The 27,597-nt window shown below is 38.4% G+C and overlaps 1 long non-coding RNA gene across 1 annotated transcript in view; it reads right to left on the bottom strand.

Annotated features, from left to right (window-relative positions):
- LOC135181414 (uncharacterized) overlaps window positions 1-27,597 on the bottom strand; it is a 182,316-nt gene that overhangs the window by 29,844 nt on the left and 124,875 nt on the right. Inside the window, exon 6 of the long non-coding RNA XR_010304868.1 lies at window positions 16,807-16,906. This is a non-coding gene — a long non-coding RNA (uncharacterized LOC135181414). The remainder of the gene's footprint in view (window positions 1-16,806; window positions 16,907-27,597) is intronic.

Below are 27,597 nucleotides of genomic sequence, written 5' to 3'. Positions count from 1 at the left end.
ATTTTGAGTCCACAGAAGGAATATGACTTCTGCAAATGCTTAGTATTAAATTTACTGTTTTGTTTTAAATTTACTGTTTAAATGCATCTCTTTTACAGTGAGAGTGAAGTTTTTAGGTGCAAGGTGAATCAGGTGCTCATCTGTTTAATGGAGGATCTGTCAAACAGAGAATTTAGACTCAATAAAATCAATTTATTCTCACTTGTGCTCTGCCACTCTTCTGTTCCACTGCTTTTTTATATTCCTTGATTATTTTTTGCTTCCATCCTATGATAAAAAAGATGATGTAAAGAGTCCTTAGCCCTGCATATTGCAGTCACACAAATGCATATATGACTGCCATAAAAGGGACAATGTGCACTTGTATGGTTCATTAAGAAATCTTTAATGTGTCACTCAGACTACCTGCCAGGCAAACCTGAGAATTTCCTTTGAACTGCAGAGGTGCTTCTCAAAACAGAGTAGGCATCCAGATAAATCTTTGAAGACTGTGACTCAGGGAGTTTTGAGGTACAGAAATACCTCAAGGCAAGTCCAAAAACTGAGGGAAAGTAGACAAAATTGTTTCAAGAACTGAAGAGACAAATTTACATCACTAAAAGAACTAGGAAAGACAAACAACCCAGCAGCTGCTTTGTGAAGCAGGATAATGGTGCTTCCTTTCTCTTTACTTAGTTATCAGTGTCAAGACTGCTCCTAGAACCACTCTTGAGTAAGATGAGCTCTGTAAAGAAGTGCATCAAACAAAGAAAACACCTAACTCAGATTTCTGTTTCATATTGCAGATGAAGTGTAGTATATCTTGAGAAAAGACTTTTTTTTCTTGTATTACTCAGATACTGGAATCTATCAGATATGTGATGGAACATATATTTCAGAACTTAACACGATCTCTTCAGTTTAGACTTCATAAACTTCAATAAACAAATAATATTAACATGCAAAATAAAGAACATTGTACTATTGAGGGTACTAACTTCTTGCAGAGTCTCCATTAAATATCAGTCTTTTTTTTGCAAAAGCAGCTTGAAATCAAATGGGCAATATATGAAAACAATGATTCCAGTGCACCTCATCACATAACACAAGGAAGTTTTGATCCAGCTTCCTCAAGAAAACCAGAATTATGCCATTGCCATTCAAAACAGAAATTGCTGTTACATGTATCTAGAAGCATATAAGAGCATGGGTGTATTCTCCAAGGAAAACAGTCTTAACAGAGAGAAGCTAGGAAAAATCAGAGTAAAGAGAGAGCAGGAAAAAGCAGAATCATATCAAATTCTTTGCTGAATGCAGTATTTTTGCAATGTATTATATTAATTTATCTCTGCATACAATGATTTTCCCATTTTAAAGATAAAAGTAAACTGATTCCCAGTTTAAAAAAAAGGAAAAAGAAATTTATACTTTGTTTTGTATCAAACATTTCAAGCCTGCAGGAACCAGACATTTTTTTCATGCTAAAATGCAGCCTCTATGTGCATCCTGATAAATTTTAGAGCAAAAAGTGACCAAGTATCATCCACATAATTCTGCATCTTTATGTGTGGGGCAAAAAGCCCCAGCCAAGTATCCAGCCACAGACAACCTCTCACATAGTCATAGATGTGTCAAGACATCGGCACATAGCTCTAAATTCTAAGCTGTGACAGTTTGGGTGTTATCCCGCCCCCCCCCCCCAGCTTTGGAAAATCCCCACACTAGACTCAACCAGCTCTGGAAATTTGAATGAAGCTTATATTTACAGCTAGCACAGTATGCAAGCAGATATTTACAGTAGATAGAGTTAAAGAAATATAAAAGGTAAAAGGTAATACAGAAACACAACAGCCCTCCCAGAAACCTGAGTCCCCAGGAGGGGCTCCCAACCACTCTTCCACCTTCTCCCACCCCTCTCTACCTTACCCCAGACGTTGCCTTGTGCCCAAGGAAGATTGGAGGGTTGGCCAGGGGAGTTAGGAAGCAGGTGGATTAATCAGAGAAACAGCAGGTTAGGTTAGAGAAAGAAATGAAGCCCAGAGCTCAGAGCAACTCCTTTATCTATGTTTGGATTCTTGTTCTTATACATCTCAGCAAGCCTATGAGTAAAGTAGACATCACTCTTGTTTCTCTTTCACAGTCTGTAATCTAGTTCTTCTCACTAAAACATTCTAGCTAGCTTCAAAGTAGCACATAAGCACAGCCTGGATCTCAAAAGGTAGAAGTAGAAGAATAATTTTGATGATCTAACTACCTCAGACTAAGACAGGAATGTTGTTGGATCCCACCAGAGTTCTTGTTATTGGTCCAAACTATTCCAGTTTTTAAAACCTAAAAAAATCCACTCAGCTGATCTCTGCCTGTGTAAATTTTCAATTACACAGTTGATTTTTGACCAGCTGTCAAACATAACAAAATGTTTCCTGATATGTGAGAGACCAGTTTTTAAAAATATTCACTGATGAAGACTCTACTGCTTCCTTTTGTGATGTATTTCACTATCTGAATATCATTAAACTGTTGTGTCCAACATCAAAGCTAAATCTCCCCTGCTGCAATTTATCTAATTACTGTTTATGATATCTCAAAAAACCACAGGGAAGTAGTTTAATACTTTCATCTTTGCAGAAACTTTTCATGTGTTTGAAGGTTGTTAACAAAAGTCCTTTCAGCCTTCTCTGGAGTATAGGAACCCAACTGTTTCACTATCTTTAATAGGTCATATTTTATAGACCCTCCAATGAGCCATATTTTCAGCAGTAGTATCTTGAGGACATGGTAAGCCTATTTTTTTTAATTGGAAACTCAGAAGACAGTAGGATTAGTTCAATCATCCACTCAAAGGTAATTACCTGATATTAGATGTGCATTTTCTACTATTTGCAGATATATAAGCAGGAGTAATTCTCAGCAGACGCAATCTAAGATATTTTATGAAGTAACCAGTTACACCACACTGACAATGATTCCATGACACACTCTCGTCTGATGGTTATTTTGTTCTGCTCTTGTAAGAGTACAAAAATGAGTGGAAAGTTACAATTACTAGGAGAAGTTATACTACAGCAACAGGAGCAATAAAAAAATGGAACCACTTCAAATAGAAGTTTTTCACTTGATTAACATTTGACACTGGAAATAATTACATGAGTCAAAGGAGTTACCGTTATATTTGAATTCTTTGGCTGATTTATCTTTTTCTCTATTTCTGTGTGTGTGATTTTTTGGTTTTTTTTTTTCTTGAATGTTTAGGTGTAGAGATGTGTGTGTTATAGAATCATGGAATTGTTGCTGTTGGAAGAGACCTCTAAGATCATCAAGTCCAGTCTACAACGTAAGACCACCATAGGTATTAAACCATCTCCCATTGTGCCATATTTCTTGAACTTCTCCAGGGAGGGTGACTCCACCACCTCACTGAGCAACCTATTTCAATGTTTGGCCACTCTTTCAGTAGAGCAATCTTTCCTAATATCCAATGAAAACCATGGAATGTGACATTGGCATTGGTTTCACCTTCCAAGCTCATGCACAGGCCTGGAATATATCTAGTCTGATGAATTTCTTTTTTTTTTGTTCACCCCATTCACCTTCTCTCCTTCCCTTCATCTCAGGCATGCAGAATTTTTATGGTATGTTCTCTGAAAGCCCAGTTCTGACTCTTTTGCTCTTAGGATGGAAAAGTAGCACACAAAAGTAGCAGCTCAAGTAGTACACAGACTGGTTTCAGCTCCTGTAAAGGATGGTAGCTGGAGCTATGCAGATTTTTGCAGCTTACCAAGGCAGAAGGCAAAACAACTGAGGTAATTCAATTTTCCTATTTATTTCCTTGCCTTCCTGAGATGAAATGCAAGGAATTACAGGGACTTCTTAACTCTCTTCCTTCTTTTTTGCCTTTTTCTTCCCTCATCTTTTTCAGTGCCTGCTCTCTGTGAGCAGAGGGAGGGTATATATCTATGCTTCAAAGTCAGGGCCATAGCAAAGGATGAAAGCCCTTTCTAGAGAACATAAGACCAATGCAATAAATCACAACAAAACTAAAACCTTTTCAAAGCTCATTATCAATTCCTCCAAAGCTTATTGTACCTTCACTCGATTGAAAAAGCAAAGGATAATTGTTTTGCTTGACTAAACTGTGATATATCTACACCAACTTCTGTTGCTGCAGGCTGACAGGCAACATAAAACAAATAAAGCCTGTGTAATAAGGTAGTCATCACTGAAATCAGTGTTGTGCATATGAAGAATATATTATTTGCACACATTCTGTTTCACATCCTGTAGCACAAATGCTGCTAGGTAATTTTCTAGCCTCTGCTCAAATCTGGATGGAGCATTTTACAAGTGTACTTAGGTGTCTGCAGCCAAATTGAAGGTCAAAGTACAGAGGCAATAACTGTAAGTCCAGGAACTCATTTTTTTTAGCAGACATGAGGTATCCTTGAGGAATTAGATATTTGAGGGCAGAGGTATGCTTGTTCTGGATTAATTGGAAAAGGTTAGCATTTCTCTCAGACTGCCTGAGTCTAAACTGCCTTTAGTAGTAGTGTGTTCCTTATATATCCCCTTTCTGGGCTTTGAACATAAGATATCTTTCATTTAGCTAGTTCTTACCAACCATCCAACTTCTTTTATTTTTTTTCTTTGTGTATGTGTATGTTAATTGCAATATACAGGTATTGTTTCTTTTCTTTTTAATTCTAATGTCATAAACATAAAGAAAAAATATCCCAATATATTCTGCATAGCAGCTGTACCATGAGGCACTGAGTGCCATAGTCTAGATGATTGGACAGGACTGGGTGATAGATTGGACTGGATGATCCTCTTCCAAACTGGCTGATTCTATGATTCTTTACCAAGAAAGGTCATATACTTATTAATATTTTCATTAAGTCCCCTTTTATTTCTTTTTTTGGTAAATACTCTGAACACTTGACAGTATTTTTGTGACATGGCCTCTGCTGTCTTTCAAAGATCATTCATTGATTCGTAAAAACAAAACAAAACAAATGAAACAACTTTGAATCTTGTTAAGTTTTCCTTGAACATTTCATGGGTTAAAGAACTCTCATGATAGATATTTTGTCTTTGTTCTTAAAAATGTTTTGTTTCTAACTGGAAAGCAGGAAAAAAATATGTCCTCAGTAGCTCTAATCCCTAAAAAAACCTTGCAGAAGAAGGAGTCTAGCAGTTTTCTGACAAGTTAGTGTTGATGAGGCTGGATAATATCAGATAATTGAGATTTGGGTCTTAGTTCAGGCAGAGGCAGGTACAAGTCATTGCAATTCTCAAAAGCTGATTTCTCTTTCCTAGTATTAGTTTGAAAACACCTTTGTATTTTGTTCTCATCATGTGAACATGGAGTAAAATGGTGTAAGACTGCAGAAATATAAAATACCTACATAGCAATGACTTGAAACATGTACTTGACTTTTTGATTCATATAACCATTGAGTTCTCTACAGTGCATCCAAGAATGTGGCAAATGAAGTAAAGGCCAAATCCTCATCTATTAATTGTAGAGAAAAGCTATCACTTCCAAGCTTTTCTTGCATCATCCTTTTATACCATCCTTTTACCCTTGCCTGATGAGACAAGACAAATAGTAAAGGGCAATATTGATTCCATTTTCCTGCTCATGACTAGCATTAAAGGATTTTAGTACAAAAATGTACAGAAAATTAATAATGCCTGAGATTATTGTTCATTATATCACTATGTCTTTCCCTAAGGATTTGTTAAAATTTGTTTGATGGAAAATGCTAGGAAAATATCACAGTTGATCTATTCATGCAAAAAAATACAGAGGAAAAGAGAGAGTTCTCAAACAGCAAAACAGAAAGGGGCAATGCAGATATGTAAGCATCACCCAAGATGACTGCACCCTGAGCCAGTCAGATTATTGGCCAACCTTTTACTCAGCCAGTCACCACTCAAAACTGAGTGTGTGCTGCCAGAAACAAAGAGACTGTCTTCAAGGAGTGATGACCATACTTGTTTGACAATGACAATGTTTACCAAACAGAGGACTAAAAAGGTTTAATAAGATCTGCATTCAGTGACTCCTACATTTCAACATATTTAGAGATAAATTGCATTCCCTCACAATAGAAGAAAAAAATCATGCATACTGCCATTCAAAAATAAGAAGGCTTTTAAGACATCACTTTTCATGTTAGATAAAGGATATTGAAAGACCATAATGGGATTACATTATAATCCAGAGGTAAAAGTAGGATTCATGTCAAAGGCTTCTAGCTATAGTTTTATTAAGCTTCCCTCTTACTTTCAGAGATTAACTAGCAGGACAATATCTGACACCTGATACAGCAAGAGAAAGGATTTCTGTGGCTTTCATTTTATATAGTTGACAGTATCACTAATGGAAAGGCTGTGAGCTGAGCAGCTTTGAAAGGTTTACTCTCCGCAGTTTATGAGTTTGTTTGGAATATGCTCTCAGGAAGAAAGTGCATAGTGAGAACACATTTTTAATGCACCTGATTTAAGTAGTTTTAGAACTCATGAACAATCTGGAAATATTAATGGCCTTGATATAAAAAAGGATAGGGCTAATATTACCCTGACATTACATCCAGGCCACCCAATGGAATCAGACAGTGGAGTATTCTACATCATACTGCAGCACTGCATATATGATTCAAATAAAGAATTTCTACTAAATAAGCCTCCTGAACACTTTTTTTATTCCATTCTTTCAAGCAATAGAGACTGGGGGAGATTTCAACACTTTCCTATGTGGGACCTGTCTCTCAGGTCCCACACTTCTCCATGTCCTGGAGTCCTGTATACCCCTAAATTCCTCTCCTGCCGTGACTTCGGGGGAGAGGGAAAGCCGCCTGGTTCCCCCCCCCCTCACCTGCCCTGCAGCCGTGGAGGGGGTGAGCAAAGGGGTCCTGCCCACACGAGGAGTGCCCCGTGCAGTGCCCGCGCTGGAATCAAGCTGGGATTGGCTGTGGCTTTCGCGCCTAAGGTGTGGTAACTCTGCCCTTTGTCTAGCGAGGGTATAAATATTTGGGGTTCCCACCTTTGGGGGTTCCTGCCTTGGAGTTTGTCCCACTTGGAGTTAGTTACTGCATGAACCTGAGAGTTCCCTCACTCTCGCCTCGCCTTGGATGCAGAGAGATCTTCAAAGACTGCTTCACCTATTGACACCTTTTGTAAGAGCTGAATACCTCTTAACGACTCTTCAGCAGCTGCTGAAAAGGGAAGACAGAGACAGGCCTCGCCAGGAAGTCAGCCTGATCCTGAGTTATTTTGGCTCAGCTCCGCTTTATTAGTAAGAAAACCGCTATAATTTAATAGCTAAAGCCTTTTCCAACTTCTGACTTCCACAATAGTCAGATTATCGATGGTATCCCTGTAGATAATTCTCATGCGACTGAATCTGCTAATTAAACTAAATCAATCTTTGTATATATAGTTTTGGGGGCAGGTTTTGGGAAAATAAAATAACTCTATTTTTGTATAAAATTCCCAACTCGGCCACACATTAATTCCTGCCTCCACAACACTCCAAAGCAAAATAACTTACCCAACAAGTTTTTTCCCTCTTACATGTTATGGCAGTGAGACAGATTGCTTTAGCCTTGGTTAGAGGTGGCTGAGTCAGGAATTATAAAAATAGAATTATTTTATTTTCTTGAAAACCCTGCCCCCAAACTATATACAAAACTAGTTTAGGTTTACTTACAGATCCTAATTCGATCAGAAATTATTTAAAAGGAAGTTATGGATAAATGTAGAGATTTAGGAAGTCAGGAAATGGGAAAGGCTAAGGTGCAAATGCAGGTTCACCCCACTATCAATCAGACCAAGCAGAGAATTAAGGGCACAGCAGGCTCAACTGACAGAGTTGAGATAGGAAACTGGAGATGATCCCTTGCTAGATTCCTCTGTGGCTCGGCTGCCTTCTGAGCTGCAAGCAATATCCACTAGTCTGGATCCACACGGCAGGAGCCCAAGGTGAGTGGCAAAGCTGCCAAACTCAGAAACATCTCAAGACACAGCTTCCACAAGACAGGGATTGGTGAAAGTGACACTGCCTCAGCAGCAGGGAAGAGCCAAACTGATAGGGTCCCTGTGCTAGTTTGAAGCTGGTTAGAATGTTTTAGTGAGAAGAACTAGATTACAGGCTGTGAAAGGAAAACAATGGTGATGTCTACTTCACTCATAGGCTTGCTGGGATGTCTAAGAATAAAAATCAAAACATAGATAAGGCGCTCTTCTCTCTAGCCTCTTTGACTAATCTACTTTGCTTCCTAACCCCCTGGACAAACCTCCATTCTTCCTTGGGACTGGAGTAAGGTTGAAAGGGGTAGGGAGAAGGCGAAGGGGTGGTTGGGAGCCCCTCCTGTGGATTCAGGTTTCTGGAAGGGCTGCTGTGTTTCTGTATTACCTTTTACCTTGTGTATTTCTGTCTATAACTGTATATACTGTAAATATCTGCTTGTATATTGTGCTAGCTGCAAATATAAGCTTCATTCAATTTCTAGAGCCAGCTGAGTCTAGTCTGGGTGATTTCCAAAGTGGGGGGGAGGGGGCAGGGAACACCCAAACCATCACAGTCCCCCAATGTGGAAGGCAGCCAGGAAGTTGGCTGCTGATATGGTCTGAGAGTAGCCAGGTCCAGGTGCTACAGACAGCTCCCTCAACATGACTCCAGGGCTTGTCAAGCTTGCAAATTTGCACAGAATGGTGCAAAAGTGGACAGAACCACCCAAAAGCAGGGACAGTGTAAAACTGAGAGCTGTGTAAAAAGATAGGAGCTGTCCAAAAGTGGAGACGGTCCAAAACAGGAATTCTGTCACGGCAGGAACCTGTGCTGTCGGGAACTCTGTCAAGGCAGAAACCCACTCACCTTCTCCCTTGCTCTATTTATCCTTTTCTAGACAGTGTCCATTTGCCATTTTATACTGGGTGCAAAAACACAGCCAACCACCAGCCCAACTCCAGCATGGGCTCCCACATGGGTATGCACATGTGTGGAAAGGCACCTTCAAGCCTGCAAGGGCGAGGGGGTGGGAAGCAGTTTTCACACCTTCTTCTCCCCACTCAAACCCTCGGGGATGGGGGTGGGGAGAAGAAAGGAATTTGGAGTACTCTGAAGCACGCCATGTTGCAGATTAATGCAACACCATGGAACAAATTCCTTTATTTAAGAAAATATTTGTTCAGTTCTTTTGGAACAGGTCTGTGATGTGTTTAGAATGTAAAAGTGCCTAAGCATTAAGCTGTGTAATAAAGCTGTATGATAAATCACATACTGAAGAAGCTATCCAATCTCAACAGAAATGACTCAACATTTTGTGATTTTTGGATAAACAATCCATGACTTGATGCCTAAATATAGAAAAAAATAGTTTTATATCTTAAAGGTCTTTTGCAATCTAGGTGATTCTGTGATTCATGTAAGCTAGAGTACTGGAAATCAGCTTTGCTTTATATTCAACTGTTTTTGGTGAAACACCCTTGTGGGTTTGGTATGTTAAAAACCCCAGACTGATTTATTGCCCTGTTCGTGCTTCACATTAAGCATTTGAGTAGTCTCATTGGCATCAGGGGATTAAAGCTAAGCATGTGCAACAGATCTATGTGACTCAAGCTTTTACAGTGCAATGATAATTCATAATTAATTGTAACAGTTATAACTCTCTAAGTTCCAGTTTTCTATTAATAAAATAGCTTTCCAAAAGCTAGAGTTTGATTTATACTACTCAAAATCAACACACACATTTCAGTGCTTCACACAGCTCTTGATACTGCTTCATGGGCTATTTTACTAGGCAGCAACTTTGAAATTAAAATGCCTATGCATGTAAAGTGCATAATTAACTCAAACATGAACAAAAAAGTCACTGTTTGAAAGACGATTTTTTTTCTTAGTAATATGTCTATTATTTATTCTATAGTAATAATAAAAAAAATCTTGTCTGTAATTATCTTCTGAAACCTTCTCACATCTTCCTCCACATACACACACAGTGCTCCTACACACTTCTACTGCACAGGGAGGGAGCTATTCTTGACATCCCTCCTGATTTTTGTGTAAAGCAAAGAAGGTGGTGTACAAGTTGTCATACTTTTCTTCTTTGCCACAGTTCTGTTCTCAAAGGATTGCCACAGGAGGTAAGAAAGTAATTTGTTTTCCAGCTTCATTCAGCTGTTGCTAATGATACTGAATAACAGAGAGAACCTGCTATTTTTTTACTAAGGAATGAGGGAAGGTAGGTAATCTGCAAGGTAGGTAATCAGGAGCTACTCTAACATGTATCAGTGACAGTTTTGGACCTGTAACCGGGCATAAAATATCATTGTGTTATTGCTTCTTTACTAAGTCACTCTGTTATCCTTCAGAATCTGCTTAGTTGAAGAATGCTGTATGAAATGTTATTTACCTACCCTAAAGCTATTGTGTACCTTTCATGTTAGCTCAGATAAAATGTGGTAAACCAATCATTAAAGTTTGTTTTGTGTCTGTTTCTTCACATGTCCATCTCATCAAGGTTCACTCAGTGATCTGTGAGGCAAGAAATTCTGCCTGTCAGCTTTCCTTACACATCCAGGAAAAATGAGCACGACAGAAGCTGACTTCAAGCAATATTCTTTTCTGATTTGTTACTTTTCATCCCAGACTTGGGCTATGCCCCATTACCTCCTCTACACTCTTTCAGTGCTTGAATCTGTCAGAAACAGAATAGTGAGAAGGAAAAAAAAATATCTTGTAGAGCACAGCAGACAGGAAATAGAAACTTATTTCAGTTCTTTACTCAAAGAACCACCAGTATCCAAAGCCTTTGGTAAAGATTATTAGTACCAATAAGCATGAAGAGCATTTTCCCATTAAAAAAAAAAAAAATCTAGAAACTAAACTTGCAGATATCTGAAGTTTAGAAATTACAGTACTTTGAAGGAGTTTTAGCACTAGTGTATTAAGAAGTTTCAGCTGTAAAGTTAATGGTGAATTGTCAGTAGCTCATCTTCATCAGTTTATAATCACAGAATCAAAGAAACATGGAATCACAGAATCACTATGGTTGGAAGACACCTTTAAGGTCATCACATGCAATCCATAACTTAGACTACCAAGTCATCACTGAACCATGTCCCTTGGGACCACATCTACATACCTCTTAAATATCTACATGAATAATGATTCCTGCATTTCCCTAGGCAGTCTGTTCCAATGCTTAAGAACCCTGCCAGTGAAGAAATTGTTCCTAATATCCATTATAAACCTTGAGCACACCTTGAGGCCATTTTCTCTTGTCCTATTACTTGATATAAAAAAATGTACCATGTAGATTTGATAGACCATTGAGTGAATTATTATAAATGCAGCATTATACTGGCATAGTTTGGTCTTACTTGGACTATTTCTGACTGCATGACAATTTTTTTACTGTTGTACAGTCCTCTTAATGAAAGAAAGAGTTTTGTGGGCTCTCCATCCAGGCTCAGACTTAAGTAGTGCATGCAGGGGTAGGTAGCAGTAGTGTTCTTCTTAACTAGTGTTTTAAATCATCAACTTTTATGGTAAATTTATAGTCCAGAGGGATAATTTTTCCTGTTTGCATAGATGTCATTAAAAGGCTCTGTGACATCCAACTGCTTTTGGTAGAATGTTTTCAGGGTTCTAACGTAGTGCATACATCTTCTCAGTGTTATGCATTGTACCTTATCAACAATGTGATACTCTTCTCATCTTACTTGGTCCTTCCTCCAGTTCTGAAAGAAGAATCTTCATTGTCTCAATTTTTCCTACTCTGATCCATTAACATCACACACAATTTGCAAGGAAATAGAGTTCAAGTTCATTTGAATCATATCTTTCTTTCAGCACCAAAATTACCTTGGTAAACTGAGTGAAGGAAGTGCAAGGAAGGGTATTTATACCAGTGAAGAGGAACAAATGAAACTGTAAAATGAAGGTCATGTAGTGTGGTGGGAATAGACCCTGAAACAAAATGTGTGGATCAATGTGAAGAATAACAATGTCAAACTGCACAGGAATTAGGAAATTGAAGAACCTTTGTAATTGCAATTTCCCCCCCCAGTGTTGAACTTCCTCAGCAATTTGAAAAGCAACCTGAACATTTCTCTCAACTTTTTTGTCTTACAAATTCTACCTCTAGTAGAGGAGGACTGGTGGAGAACAGCAACTTAATCTTCAGCAGGTATAAATCCAGACACAGACACAAACACAAAAAATGAGCGCATTAAATACTGTTGTGATGGCTCTCAGCTCATGAAAATCCAGCAGCACAGAAATGTGTGGTCTGCTTTTTATATTAAAGGCCGGCACACATATGAAAGGACGCAGGAGTTCAAAAGCTAACAGGGGACCTCATTAAAATGGCCTATACTGCAAACATTTTCAGTTGAAGGCAAAAAAAAGTCCCAACAAACCAGAACCAAAAATTGAGATGTCAAAGACTATCACTTTTCATAAAAGCTCTCTCTATGGTGTAGATTTACCACAAACCCCAGGTCAGCTAGCCCTTCCTCTACTATCTAACATGGTGAGGCATATTGAAACTATTTCCTTCAAAGAAATCTCCCCATGTATATTTATTCTTAAAGTTAAAAAGAATTTGTTGAATTTTCAGTTAAAATTTCAGGCACACTAGCAAAACCTTTAAAAATAAAATCATAATACTTCAATTACACAGCAGTACCAAGAGAGTTAAGAAGGTACAACTAAGCAATTTTGGTATGAATTTAATAATCCTATGATAGCAATAATGTTTCATTACTTTGTGACTACACAAAAAGGGCCGCGCTTCTAGAACACTGCGTTTTGCAGTCCATGCCCATGTGCTGTAAATCAATCCATTTCTCCTGTGAAGACAGGCTGAGAGACTTGGGGTTTAGCCTGGAGAAGAAACTGCTTGGGGAGGGACCTTATTGCATTGCTTTAGAGCTTAAAGGAGGTTTGTAAGAAAGCTGGAAACAGATGTTGTAGCAGAATCTGATTCAACAGGCCAAGGATCAATGGTTTTAAGCTAAAATAGAGTAGTTTTAGAATGGAAATAGGGAAGAAAATTGTAGGGTGTGAAACACTGTCTCAGATTGCTCAGAGAGGTGGCAGATGTCCCATCTCTGGAAACATTCCACGACAGGTTGGACAGGGCTCTGAGCAACCTGATCAACTTAAAGACATTCACTGCAATGAGATTAAACTAACTACACTACATTTAATGCTTACTTTCAAACTAAACCATTCTCTGATAGGCTGCTCTGTATGTAGCAGATGATAGATTAGAAGTAGGATGAATGGAAAACAACCTAATTAGATGGTTAGGAACTAGAATGCATAATAGAGAACAGTCCAAGTGCAGGGACAGCACACAACATTTGTGGGCCAAATATGAAAAGGTGGGTAAGTAATCCATCCTCAATATAAGGTTGGGTTGTTTTTGAGAAATAGCATGTTATTGTACAGAACCATTGGAAATCTTGATGATTTTAAGTGAGTTATTTCTTTTAGAGATCAATATTGTATCTGAGGTTTCTTCTTACTTTACTGAAAAACCTTTTTCACATTCAGATTCCTTTTTTTTTTGTCTACTCAAACCCAACTTATTTCCATAGAAAGCTACCCTTACTTGAATAAGTCTGGAATAATTATCTGTTTGAACTTGGACTTCCATCTTTCAAAACAGTTAAGTATTTAAATTTATGAGATTTTAATACAGATGCACAGATCTGTTTGGAATCACTCAACTGTGACAGTTAAGTTTTACTACCCCCATATTTTACAGGAACAAAGGTAAAATGAAACTGACTTTCTTGCCTGAGATGATGTAGGGTACTGAGTGGGCAGAATTGGAAATATTCTTTCAATTCATCACAGCTCCAAAATATAGAAGATATTGTTGTGATAAAGGGTCTGGACCTGCAACTTACTCTCACTGCAGTTTGATAGAAATAATTTAGACTTGATTTGTAGAGCATTCTGCAGAGATTTGAATTATGATTCTTTCAATTGCAGCACTAAGACAAGGAGCAGTGGCTACAACTTGGAACACAGAAGGTTTCACCTCATCATGAGGAAAAACTTCTTCACAGTGAAAGTGACAAAGCACTGGAACAGGCTGCCCAGAGAGGTTGTGGAGTCTCCTTCTCTGGAGACTTTCGAAACCCACCTGGATGCAGTCCTGTATGAACTACCCTAGGGTATCCTGCCTTGGCAGGGGGATTGGACTTGATGATCCCTGGAGGTCTCTTCCAACCTCAAAGGTTCTTTGATTCTGTAATCTGTAGCTCCATTTCTGGAATATGTAGACGTGGTCTATGCATTAAAATACCATATAAAATGGAAACTTGCCTACAAGTCACTGGTTGATCACAGCCTTAAACACAGGACTTTCTCACTGAGAAACAAAGTCTGGACTGTCTGCTTCTGATGACGAATAATTTCTCTCTTCAAGAACTATGCAGAGCCTACCAATTTTTATAGAAGGTTCTCTGAATGGTTGCAGTGAAAAATGTGCTCTGATTTACAAGGCTTTATTGAAATGTTACTGTACACCGGGGAAAAAATAATTTGGGCTTGCAAGATAGTGGCTTGCATTGTTTCTTGGTAACTTTCCTGGATTTGGGAGGTCTTGGCCAAATTTGGAGGCTGAAAATGGGGCCAGGAGGCAAGTCCTGACATCAGCTCAGACTCTTCATTATTCACAGACTGTAGTCAGTGTTGATTACTATAAATAATCTTAACTGGTTCAATTCTATGAGCAGAGAAATCTATACCCAGTACTTCCTTCCATATTTACAGATGATGTCAAGCAGCAGAAAAGCATTCTAATAATCGATAAAGCTCACTTAAACTCACTAATTACATTTATACACTTTCCCATTAGAGAGGTTTAAATTAAATATCTTAACTCAAGTTTCTAAATCTATTCAAAATATTTCTGGTAGCTCAAAAAATTATTTGAAGTCCTTTTATTGTAATGATGTGAAACATTACGCGATTGATGGCCAGTGAATAAAACATCAAAGTACTGAAGAGGGTGTAGATCAGAGTAGTGGACTTAGGTGCTGGTTTGAGGCTAATTAGAATATGTTAAGGAGAGAAATTAGATCATTGGCTGTGAAAATAACATAATAGTTATGTCTATATTACTCAATGGTTTTGCTCAGAGGTATAAAAAGCCAACTTCTAAACAAAGATTCTCAGTCTGTGCCTGGCTGTGTCTTGCCTTTGGTCTCTGCTGGTTGCTTTGCTCACTGTCTCTGTCTGAATCTGTGCAACCTGATCTAATAATTCCCCTCTAACCCCTTATTGGCTCTGATATCTCACCTTCTGATCTCTGCAACTTATCACATGAGCTATACAGAGCTTACTTTGTTCATTTTGTTGGAGATAAGGGAGGTGGGAAGAAGGAGGCAGTGTTGGAAGCCCTCCTGGGCAATCTCACTGCTAGGGAGGGATTTTGAATTTCTGTGTTACTTCTAACTTGTATATAATTTAAACTAACTGCATAGCTTGTGTGTATATGCTTCTAAATATGTGCTGTGCTGTCAATATCTAGCTTCATCTTAAGTTCCAGCTGTCTGAGCTAGCCTGGTGATAAAAAGTGTGTGTGTGGGAAACTCTTTCAACCACCACAACTTAATATGAAGATGTGTTCACTATTTTTTTGGAGGTGATTCTTAACAGGTAAACATAGACTCACAGAGTAAAAAGAATTTCTATGCAACCAGCAACTTTTTAATATTGTAGTACATTTATAAACCTAACAATTTTGTATACAGATGAGCTTACTGGCAACAATCTCATATCAAAATTTCTTCATATTATCCAGTTTCTCAGCAAGAACTACACGAATGCATTTCCAACACTTACCATGACAGGTTTTCGAAATTAGTGTAATTAATCAGCAATAGGAAAGGATCCAGCACTAGAAGGCCAACAACTAACACAAGTTACAGAGCCTTGAATTACCACAAGTTTTCTCAGTCTTTCTGTGAGGTCCAGTATAACCTACCAGAACTTCAGTATTGCTGGAAGAGACCCTGCTTTTTAGCTACACACTTTCCTTTGATTCTGCAAAGGGAGATGTGTCAGGCTAGAAGGAAGTCATCCAGAGAGACAAATACAGACTTAAGGACTTGCTTCACGCAATCTTTATGAAGTTCAACAAAGCCAAGTGCAAGGCTCTGCACACAAACAACTGGGTATAAGCCAGCAATGTACACTTGTAGCCCAGAAACCCAAATGTCTCTCAGTATCAGTTAGTTTTCCAAACAGCTCTTTGTTATAGATGGCTATGTTTCAGCAGGCCCATGCATCATGCATAGCTAAAATACAAGCAACTCACACAAACTAGTTCTGTGTTTTTATTATGCTCCTGTACTTTCTGTTTTGCTTCTCCACTGAAGGTGAGCTACACTGGATCCATTCTGGCAGTGCCTCTTTTACTTACCTAAAGATCAGTAAGACACCCTCTTTACTGCTCATCCTCCATCTCTTTAGAATCAAGAATATTTCTTATTTTGCAAAGAGAGCTCTGCAAATCAGGTCTAACTTATTGTTATCAAACTGCAGTGACAGTAAGTTGCAGGTCGAGAGCCTCTATCACAGCAAGCTCTTCTACATTTTGTGTTACAAAAGAGACTAGTAAATGCAGTAAACTTTTCACAAGCACCTGCATTTCTTTGCAGTGTGTTTTTTGTTTGCTTTTAAATTATTCTAAATGACTCTATAGCAGCTTTACAGGACAATTAATTTTCTCAGAGTTCCCAAGTGAAAAGAAAAAATATCAACTCCATCCTTCTCATCTTTTAAAACATTCCTACCTGAGACAGTCTGCTCAATACTGATTTCAGGTAACCACAGGTCTCTTAGCTTCTGTCCTTGAGTCAGAATTCCTCTCTTCTTATAAGTGAAAAGAAAGAGCTGTAACCAAGTGAAAGAGAGACTGAGTGAACTTTGCAGATGTGCATACGAAAAGAATATTTTTTTTCTTGAGGGGAATGAAAAGCAGGTGCTTTTTACAGAAAGAAGTCACTCTTAACAGTAGGGAGGGACTCATGACCAAGCTGCAATCAGATATAGAGGAAGCAAGGACCAAGATTTAAGAAGGGAGGTAGAATTCTTAGAGATTGTTGCCTAAACCATCAGCTTTCCCTTTCACAGACAAGTAATTTACTGTGGTTGGTATAACTTTTGGTTGCTGTCTACGTCTAAGACAAAAAAGAGACAACTGATTTAAGACTTTCTATTGTCCTACAGGTAAATGTCAAGCTCTCATAAACAGTGTCCTGATGTTTTTTCTCATTTTGAAGATTTTTTGCCTTGTAGAGTCAAGAAGTAAAGCTACTAAGAGATCATTGTAGCACCATTTGCTAGTGCTAAGCAGTTACAATTTCCAACAAAGAAGTGAATCCATTTCAGCAATAAGAAAGCTGTTTTATGGTCTATATATGAACATCCCAGGGAACATTTCAAGGCAGCACACTGGAAATTAATTATATAAGGAGAATTGAGTTGATTCATGTTACTTGAGGCCAAGCACAAAGGAAGACAAGCTTTTAATTGCTCAAATGCTTTAGAATTCTCTTACCCATGACTTTTCAAGCCCATTACAACTAAAGAAATAAGGAGATGGAATACAGCCTGGTGGGTAATTTAGGGACACATGATTAAGTTCTGAACTGTTGATGATGATATTAATTTCTGTCAGAAAATGAGATATTTTATCTATTGTCATGTAGGCTACCCAGTAACACTTAACTTTCGCTGTGCTATCATCTATAGGTTTTGAGATTCTTTATAATGCTGATACATTAGAAAAAGACAAGGAAAACCAAAGCATAAAAATATAATGCCCTTATCCAATCTCTGCTGAAGTCAAGAAAACTCCCTGTGGTGACTCATCTGGGCAATGGATTAGACAAAAAGTATTTATTCAAGGTCATTCAACTGTATTCAGTGTCAGATGAAGATGCTTGGATTTTTTAATTACAAATTTCATGTTCTGTCTGGGGATATTGCTGCTGCCTATTGACAAAAAAAAAAAAAACAACTTGAGTTTGAAGCAGATATTTAATGTGAAAAGTATTTTTACCAGAAACCAGAAAAAGCCTTCACATTTATTTGTGCAACATTCTTTTGGCAGCGAAACATATTCTGGCTTTAATAATTATTCTGGAAGCTCAAGTATTATAGTTCCTGCTGCACATCCAAACCACCAGTGGTTAAGAAGACAAAGAAATATTTGCCCTTCAGCTTCACCACTATCCATTCTGAACTATGTTTCTGCCACTGTTTTTTTCTGACAAGTGATCATTCTGAGACTGACAAGTACCATTTTTTTCCCCCCATTTCTCAGAAGTCTCCACAGAGATTCTTAGAGGCGCTTTTATTCATGGCAATTCTTTATAGTGATACAAATGAAGGTTGGAGAGAAGAGGGCTGTGTTTAACAGAGATATGTAGAGTACAGAAATGTACAGATATATTTGGGAAAAATCTCTTTTATTTTATTTGTCTTTTTTATTTTATTTGTCTTTTTTTAAATTCATTTTCCAATTAATCTTAACTATTAGCATGAGAACTACTGTGGTGGTTTGGGTGTTACCTGCCCCCCCCCCCCCCCCCCCCCCCCCCGTTGGAAATCACCCAGACTAGACTCAGCCAGCTCTGGAAATTTGAATGAAGCTTATTATTTACAGCTTAGCACAATATACAAGCAGATATTTACAGTATATACAGTTATATACAGAAATAAACAAGGTAAAAGGCAACACAGAAACACAACTCCCCTCCCACAAACCTGAGTCCCCAGGAGTGGCTCCCAACTGCCCTTGCAGCTTCTCCCACTCCCCCATCTTACCCCAGACATTGCCTTGTGCTGTAGGAAGACTGGAGGGCTGGCCAGGGGAGTTAGGAAGCAGGTGGATTAGTCAAAGAGATGGCAGGTTAGAGAGAAAATGCCCACAGTCCAGGCAAAAACTGACTTCCTCATCTATGTTTGGATTCTTGTTCTTATACATCTTAGCAAGCCTATAAGTGAAATAGACATCACCCTTGTTTCTCTTTCACAGCCTGTAATCTAATTCTTCTCACCAAAACATTCTAGCTACCTTCAAACTAGCACAACTATTTAGAGACACTGAGGTTGACTTGTTCAGTTTTGTGTTCTTTTCTTTTCCTTTTTTTTTTTTTAATTGCATAAACACATATGTTCCTTCTGTTCAAATAACTGCAGATCATACAAAATAGATCAACCTTCTAAATCATCTTTGGGAAAAATGTGATTTTTTTCAATTTAATCTAAAAAAAAAATATCCAAAAAACCAAACCAACTAACAACAACAACAACAAAAAAAACCAACCCAACAAAAAACCCAACAGAAAAAAACAACAAAAAAACCCCAACAAAAAAAAATCCAACAAAAAGAACCAACCAAAAAACCCAACCAAAAAAACAACAAAAAAACCCCACAACAACAAAAAGACTCCCCCCAAAAAACAAATAAGCAACAACAAAAAAAAACCCCAACCAAAAAAAACCAACCAAACCCCCAAACTCAAAAAATCCCCAAAAAAACTACTTCACCTCTTTTTATAGGTGATTTGTCATGTTTAATTTTCAAGTTCACCTGTCACAGCTCTACAAAGTTCCACAGAAGCAGACATCTTAGCGTACACTGTATAGTCTCCTAATGGACAAGTAGTGTTGTGATCTGGTTCCTGACAAGCAGGGCAGGTGATTAGACTTATTGTGAAAATCAGATTCCTGACTTGAATCAGTAATTAAAAGGAGAACAATTAAGTAATTAAAAAAGGAGAACAAACTTAGGTTTTCTCTCTTTGTTTTAGAAACCCTTGCAGGACAGTGTGACTCATCAACTGAAAACAGGTGCACAACTACCTAATTGAGACTGAAGAATCAAAATATTTTTCTTTGGTATTTCTTTGGTATTACTTGGTATATTATATTTATTTGGTATATTATATATATTTGGTATTATTTGGTATAATTTTCTTTTTTTTTTTTTAACGTTTTCTTGACATAGTTTAAAGTATTTGTATTTATGAAGGCCATGACTTTCACATTCCATGGCATGTGTCATGTCCAGCATTATGTGTCACAGTTGGTCTGGATGTCTCACTGGAGTATATCCACAGTATGGTGACATGATGCTTCAGATTGCACTGTGCAGCAGAGACAGAGGAATAGTGAAAAGGAGGATAGAGAACATTTTATCAGAACAAAGAAACAGTGGGTCAGAGTATCTCTGAAGATAGCATTCTTGCCTTCATTGTAAGACAGAAACTTTCTAAATGTAAATAGCAAGCGGACAATGTTGTCCCAGCTACTGAGCTGACATATCACAGTGGAAAAAAAACTTGGGTACATGTGTCCTATCTGTAAGTCTTGGAAGGAAGTCAGAAGGCAACAAGTACCTGTAAGTTAACTTCTTAGAAATGCCCTTGTCATATGCACTAATCTACACCATTCCACATTTACTACCACCATAAAAGCATTTCAGGGTATCAGCACTGTGGCAAGATCCTGGAGAATGTGGAACCTTTTACATTATCTATTTTATGTTTTCTGCAATATTTTCCACCAGAGACGACCTGAAATACTTCAGTGACTATTCTGACCTTGTTTTTGACATTGCTTCAGATGTTGATTGACTACCGACAATTATAGGGGAAGTACAGTACCAGAAGTGATTCAGCTCCTGAGGTGGGACTGAGTTTTGTCCTCTCAAATGAATTCTAAATTAATCTCTTGTCACACACTAAGAAATAATTTCAAACAACATGGCTTTCAGATATAGCTATTGAATTGCTGTCAAAACCTATTAAACCATCTACTCAAAGATCTCACTAAAGAAATTTCAGGAAATTTATTTCTTGGGAAAGAGAAGGAATTGAAAATTCCACTGAGGAAGTGTCCACTCTTGTTATTGATTTTCTGTCAGAGCACATTAATTCAATATGCAATTAAAATCTGTGGTTAAAATGCAACATGCTTTTGTCCTCGTTCTTAGACTTCAAAATCAGTATGTTCTTTTTCTGTGGGGAGCTGTTGCAGGTTCAGGCTTCTATTTTAACTTTAATATTTACATAGAAGAGAAATGATGTGCTAGCACTGTGCAGGGGGCATCAGGGATTTAGGAGGAAGAGGTACTAGTTTTAAAACAACATTAATGTTGCCAAATTAAAACAGTGTGGCCAGTAGGACAAGGGAGGTTATTCTTCCCTTGTACTCAACATGAGTCAGGCCACACCTTGAGTACTGTGTCCAGTTCTGGGCTCAATTCAAGAGAGATGTTGAGATACTGGAACGTGTCCAGAGAAGGGCAACAAAGTTGGTGAAAGGCCTGGAACACAGCCCTGTGAGGAGGGACTAAGGGTGTTTAGCCTGGAGAGGAGGAGGCTCAGGGCAGATCTCATTGCTGTCTACAACTATCTGAAGGGAGGTTGTAGCCAGGTGGGGGGTTGGTCACTTCTGCCAGGCAACCAGCAACAGAAGAAAAGGACACAGTCTCAAGTTGTGCCAGGGGAGGTCTAGGCTGGATGTTAGGAGGAAGTTGTTGGCAGAGAGAGTGATTTGCATTGGAATGGGCTGCATGGGGAGGTATGAATTCTCTGCATGCATTCACAATCAATTAAAAAAGACAGTTGACCTCAGCTGGCCAAAGGGATATTCCAGATCATATGATGATATGCTCTGCATATAAAACTGAGAGAAGAAAGAGGAAGGGGGGATGTTTGAGTTTATGACATTTGTCTTCCCAAATAACCATTATGCAGATGGCTTAACACCTGCCTGCTGATGGGAAGTGGTGAGTGAATTCCTTGTTTTGCTTGGTTGCACACATGTCTTTTGGTTTACCTATTAAACTGTCTTTGCCCAAGTCCTTGAGTTTTCTCATTTTCACTCTTTGAATTCTCCTTCCCATCCCACTGGAGGGGAGTGAGTGAGTGGCTTGGTTACCAGATGAGGCTAACCCACCACATTTGCTATGTAGGTTATTTGGCTTCAGAAAGGACATTTTGATCTACTCTGAACTTTGTCACAACATATCTATATTCTGCGTAGTTTGTCTCCTGTAGAGCAGGTTATACAGATTTAATACCTGAAGTTCATTCTAAATTTCTCACTAGTTTTCAAAGTTGTTCTTTTAAAAAAGTATTTAAAAAATGTATTTCAGAAATGCATAGCTCAGGTCAGCAAAAGGTAATGGACTCAGAAGGATACATTGTACTAAATGTTAATGGATTTCAGAGTACAAAGACAAGGAAAACAAAAGGTATATTTGTGATTGCACTGTAAAGTTTTAGTCGAGCTTAACAGGTAACAATAAACTTAGCTCCTTTCCCCCAATGGACTTCTAGACTTGTTAGCCATTATTAATGCATTTGCCTGTTTTCTCCTACTATGATCATGCTTTCTAACTGATGAGAAGGGGAACAAAACCGACATATTTATCTCCCTCTTTGGAGCAGTCATTTCCAACGATGAAACCTGACTGCTGCTGGAAGAGTTGATGGCTTTATTTAACTCAACCTCACACGAGATCTCTGTGACACCCCACATTAAGCAGTTATTTTTAGATATGGAGTAAAGCTGGGTAAAAGAAAAAAAAAACCAGAAGAAAAGAAAGCATAATACTAAGGTAAAAATCAATTCAGTAAGAAGAAGGGAAGAACTTTCATTAAACTAAACAGAAGAAGCTCAAGTAGGCAAGAAACAGAGGCGTGGCCCAGCTTGGGAATTGTTAGTGGTAGCAGAAAGCAGAAGTCTCAACAAATTTAGAGCAGGTATCAACTAGTTAACTATAGAGACTTCAAATAAAGTTCTGCTTGCACTTCTGCAGCTGCATAAATGTCTGTAACTGCATAAAAGCACATCTAAATATAGTGAAATATATACTCATTGGTTTATAAAAATTTACAAGCTCTGCTTCTCTAGCTCTAAGATTGAAGAGCCTGTAAATCCCATAAACTGCAAAAGGAATTTACATGTCAGAAGATTAAATACTTCAGAAACTGAAAGAAGCTGTAAACTCCATAAACTGAAGAGACATAAAGGGAGAGAGGGAAAGAGTGAGAAAAGGAAGGAAGGATGAAAAGAAGGAGAGGGAAGAAAGGCTGAGAGGACAGAAAGAATGTAGCAAGGGAGAAAGGAGGGAAGGAAACGACACTGAGCTTTTGTTTTTCAGAGATGAAATTACATATGCTTTAAGAGATCACATCTGTGCCTCCTTTCCCTCATTGTTTTCTGTATTCTTATTGGTAATGCTGAAGGAAGGAGATGAGAATTGTCTCCCACAGCTTTCTCATTACCCCTAGTTAAATATTTCCCCTAAACACAAGCAGTCTTTAGAAACATAAACCTAATACTACTCCTCTAGTCTGGATTAGAACACACAGCAACCTTAGTGCAACAGAGTTGGAAGAATAAGACATATTTTATTATATATATATATAGCCAACTTCTGAATAGTTTCAAAATGTTCAGGCTGTTTAGAGTTAACATGTGAAGGACAGAATCTAAAACCTGTTGGCTTATATAGCATTGATATATCCATAATTTAAACCAACTAGGGGTTGTTTCCTTGTAGCAGAAGACCCCCCCAGCGCCAGTGAGGAAATGTTAGAAGATGAAGATGCCTATAACAGGACTCAGATGGAACTGACACAGTGTTTGCTGATGTGTAAATCTCACTTGAAGCCTCATTTGACTTTGAAGCTCCCAAACTGTTTTATTGAGTTCTGACTCTGCAACGCTTCCAGTTCGGCACAACTGAGCAATTTATCATCATTCTCCTTTACTCATAATTTGTCATAAAGAAATTAGTTGGGTTTTTTATTTATTTCTTCTGGGAGAGTATGGACTTTGGATGCACAAGACTATGATTTTGGTGGATAACTGGGGCCCTGTGTACTCTAAAGTTCCTAGAGTTCCAGGGGGAAGAATCTACCTGAATTTTTGTAATAATAGGAGGATCCCAATAGTTGGCTATATGGGAGGCTGGGGTGAGCTTAACTGGGAGGAGGTAGCAGAAGCATCTTGTTGTAATTGGTCTAGAGGGTACTTATACCCTTAGCATGGACAACCTCAGAACACGGTACTGTAAGGATCCAACAGGCTACTGGTGGACTTTAGACATAGCCAGCGTGGATACTGGAATATTACAAGGCCAGCCTCTTGGAGGATACTTCTGTTTTGGGGTTAATGTCTGTTGAAGAATAGCAAGTGCCAGTTACTACCATGACAGTACACTAATGGCAATATTGCACCTACCAAGATTCCCTGATTCCCATCCATGAGCTGATTTGTCATGTCAACCTAAGGAATGGCCAATCACTTTTTAATAGTCCTATCTAGTGAGTACAAAATCTGGTAGTGGGTGAAGGGTAAGTGGACTGTCATGCTGGGAATGAAGCCATGTGGCCATTGAGTGCTGCCATATTGATCATTTAGAACTCTAGCATGAAATGGAGTCAAAGGCAGCTAAGCAGTATGTCCCAACTGATATTGCCAGTACATTTTTGTCAGTTTCTTTGGCAGGAGAGAACCTGCTTCATCATAGTTAGAAGTGCAGACCTACCATTTATCATGATCCATGAGGCAATGGGATGGGTCAACCCATGCTAGCTTTGGTGCCTAGTAGCACAACACAACACATAACCTCTGCTCTCCTAAGCAGCCACAATAAAATGTGGAGCCTGTATAATGGATTAAGTGAACTCAACAGCGGATAGAACTCAACACTTTAGTAGACATTTCAGTGGACTTCCTTTGATGAACAATTGTTAGACATTTAATGGGGATGGACTGTTAACTAAAGACATAATATTTGTGTATATATCAAAGGTCAGGAAGAGGAAAAGGGCTGAAAAGACTTTAAGGCTGTCAAGTAGACAACAAATGGTTGTCTTGGATAGTGTATGACTGAATGTAATGTAAAAGATATGGTAATCCAGAGTGGAGATACTACTGGGTCTGACTGGGATGAAGTTAGCTTTCTTCAGAGTAATCCATACGGTGCTGGTTTGGATTTGTGGCTAAAATAGCACTAATGTACTTATGTTCTGGCCATTGCTGAGTAGTGTTTGCATAGTACCAAGGTAGACAAGTGATTGAAGTTCTGTCTTCCTCTTCTACATTTTAGGTTGACAAAGAACTCCCCTGCCTGTCCTTTTGCAAAAGAAAAAAAAAAAAAAAAAAAAAAGAGAGAAAAAAAAGGGAGGAGGGAGAAAAAAAGGGAAAAGGAAAAAAACCTCCTGTAGAAAGGCAGGCACTGGAGTCACTATCCCTGGAGGTGTTCAAAAAACTTATAGACATGGCACTCCAGGATATGGTTTAGTGGCCATGCTGGCGTTAGGTCAATGGACTTGATGATCTCTTCTAATAGAAAAAACTCTCTGATTCTATGATCTTCCAGACCGATGTAACAAACCTTACTAGTGAAAACAGCAACACAAATGCATTACTACTTCTTATGCTTTGCACTGCCTTTTTCAAATAACTTGCCTTTGAGAAATTATACAGGTTACACATCTTGAATACATTTTTTGATTTACTAATTGAGATTTGTCTCAGTGTTGGACTCAATGTTAATGAACAGTCCAGAATAGAGACTATTCTGCAACGCTGTTTGATTGAACACAATTTACAGCGTCCAATTCTGGGCTCCTCAATTCAAGAGAGATGTTGAAATACTGGAACGTGTCCAGAGAAGGGCAACAAAGCTGGTGAGAGGCCTGGAACACAGCCCTGTGAGGAGGGGCTGAGGGAACTGGGGGTGTTTAGCCTGGAGAAGAGGAGGCTCAGGGGAGACCTCATTGCTGTCTATAACTACCTGAAGAAAGGCTGTAGCCAGGTGGGGGTTGGTCACTTCTGCCAGGCAACAAGCAACAGGAGAAAAGGACACAGTCTCAAGTTGTGCCAGGGAAGGTCTAGGCTGGATGTTAGGAGGAAGTTCTTCCCAGAGAGAATGATTGGCATTGGAATGGGCTGCCCAGGGAGGTGGTGGAGTCACCGTTCCTGGAGGTGTTGAAGCCAAGCCTGGCTGGGGCACTTAGTGCCATGGTGTAGTTGATTGTATAGGGCTGGGTGCTAGGTTGGACTGCATGGTCTTGGAGGTTTCTTCCAACCCAGTTGTTTCTATGTTTATTATTCTTTACAACAGGATCTGTTTTATCTAAATTTATCTATAAAGATCACTTGAATCTCTGATTTAGACTCCATAAGCATTATACACAGCTTTACTTGAAACTTTTCCCTTCCCATAGAATCCTTTCCCTGGATAAATAAAAACCCAAGAACAAAACATATTTGTTCAATAAGTATCTGTTTATAAGTGAGCTCAACAGCTTTCTTCCTATCCCCATGATGAAAAGAATGGTTCTTTTCAGCCTGGCAATTTCGTGCTGTAGTTAAGATTTGGTTTGGGGATTTTTTTTTTCCTGATGCACAGTAGGACATAATGGTTCTTTTAAAAAAAAGAAAATGTTTTTCAGCTTCTAACTGTATATATCAAATCGTGAGAATGCATCACTGCATTGTTAATGGATGGTGTCTGAATGTAGGGGTAACGACATAGCCTTGGGCAGTGCCAAGCTGCAGCTGTCTGAAACTGTTCTGGAGTTTAAATGAATGCTGTGATAAAAATTAAATTAACATTTCTAATTACTTTTTTAAAGTTGAAGAAAAGCCAAAGCGTTTCTGAGTATGCTTGAAAATGTCACTTTAATGATATGGGTCTTAATTATTAAGGTAAAAAGCCACCATTCCTTGCAATCTGAGAAATCTGGCCAAATTATTATGTGAGGTTCATGGGGACCTTTTGGGAAAGGTTTAGTTAAGTGAGGTCACAAATTGATGTTCATTCAGTCTGTTACTGTAGTGATGAATCATAGGAAAATCATATAGTGTTTTTAAGTGGAAGCCATACCAAACTGGATACTGAAAGCTAACTTTTACTGTATTCTTATAGTCTATGATTATAAAAAAGTCTGGATAAAATTACCAGAGTGTTTTCATATGAGAAAAAAAAAAATGAAAAGCTTGTTTGCAGGAGCCCTTGAATTACTTTTTCCCACAGTTTTTACAGTAATAATTATTTAAAGCTGAAAAACGAGCAAAAAAAATGTGCTTGAACTAACACAAAATTTTAAATTATGAAGCAAGAAGAATCAAAGAGCAAAGGTCAGGTAAGAAAATTACCTACTATACTGATTTGTATTATACTTAGCTGTGTTTTAACTTCGGATCTGTGCACAATAACAAATGACAGACTGAGATGTACACATTCCATATGAAGCCAAGGTGAACAATTATCACTTGAAATCATCGTTTGCACCTGGGATAGCAGTTTTATAACCAAGTTCAGATGAATTTGAGAGAGAATATTACAGTACAAATCCAGACAGGCAGAATTGACAGTCTAGAACCGTGGCTAATTACAACGATGCATTTCCAGTACCGCTTGAGACAGCCTAGGTGAGCTCTGTTACTTGTCTAGCTCAAATCACCCTTGTACTAACTTCAAGTTTTTGTAGGTGCTGTGCTTATTTCCCTTATGTATATTTCAGAAACTCCTTTATGCTTGTTCT

Source organism: Pogoniulus pusillus, chromosome 14, assembly GCF_015220805.1.
Source record: "Pogoniulus pusillus isolate bPogPus1 chromosome 14, bPogPus1.pri, whole genome shotgun sequence".
Classification (NCBI taxonomy): Eukaryota; Metazoa; Chordata; class Aves; order Piciformes; family Lybiidae; genus Pogoniulus; species Pogoniulus pusillus.
The sequence above is the reverse complement of the archived record's forward strand: the minus strand, read 5'-3'. Positions and strand labels throughout refer to the sequence as shown.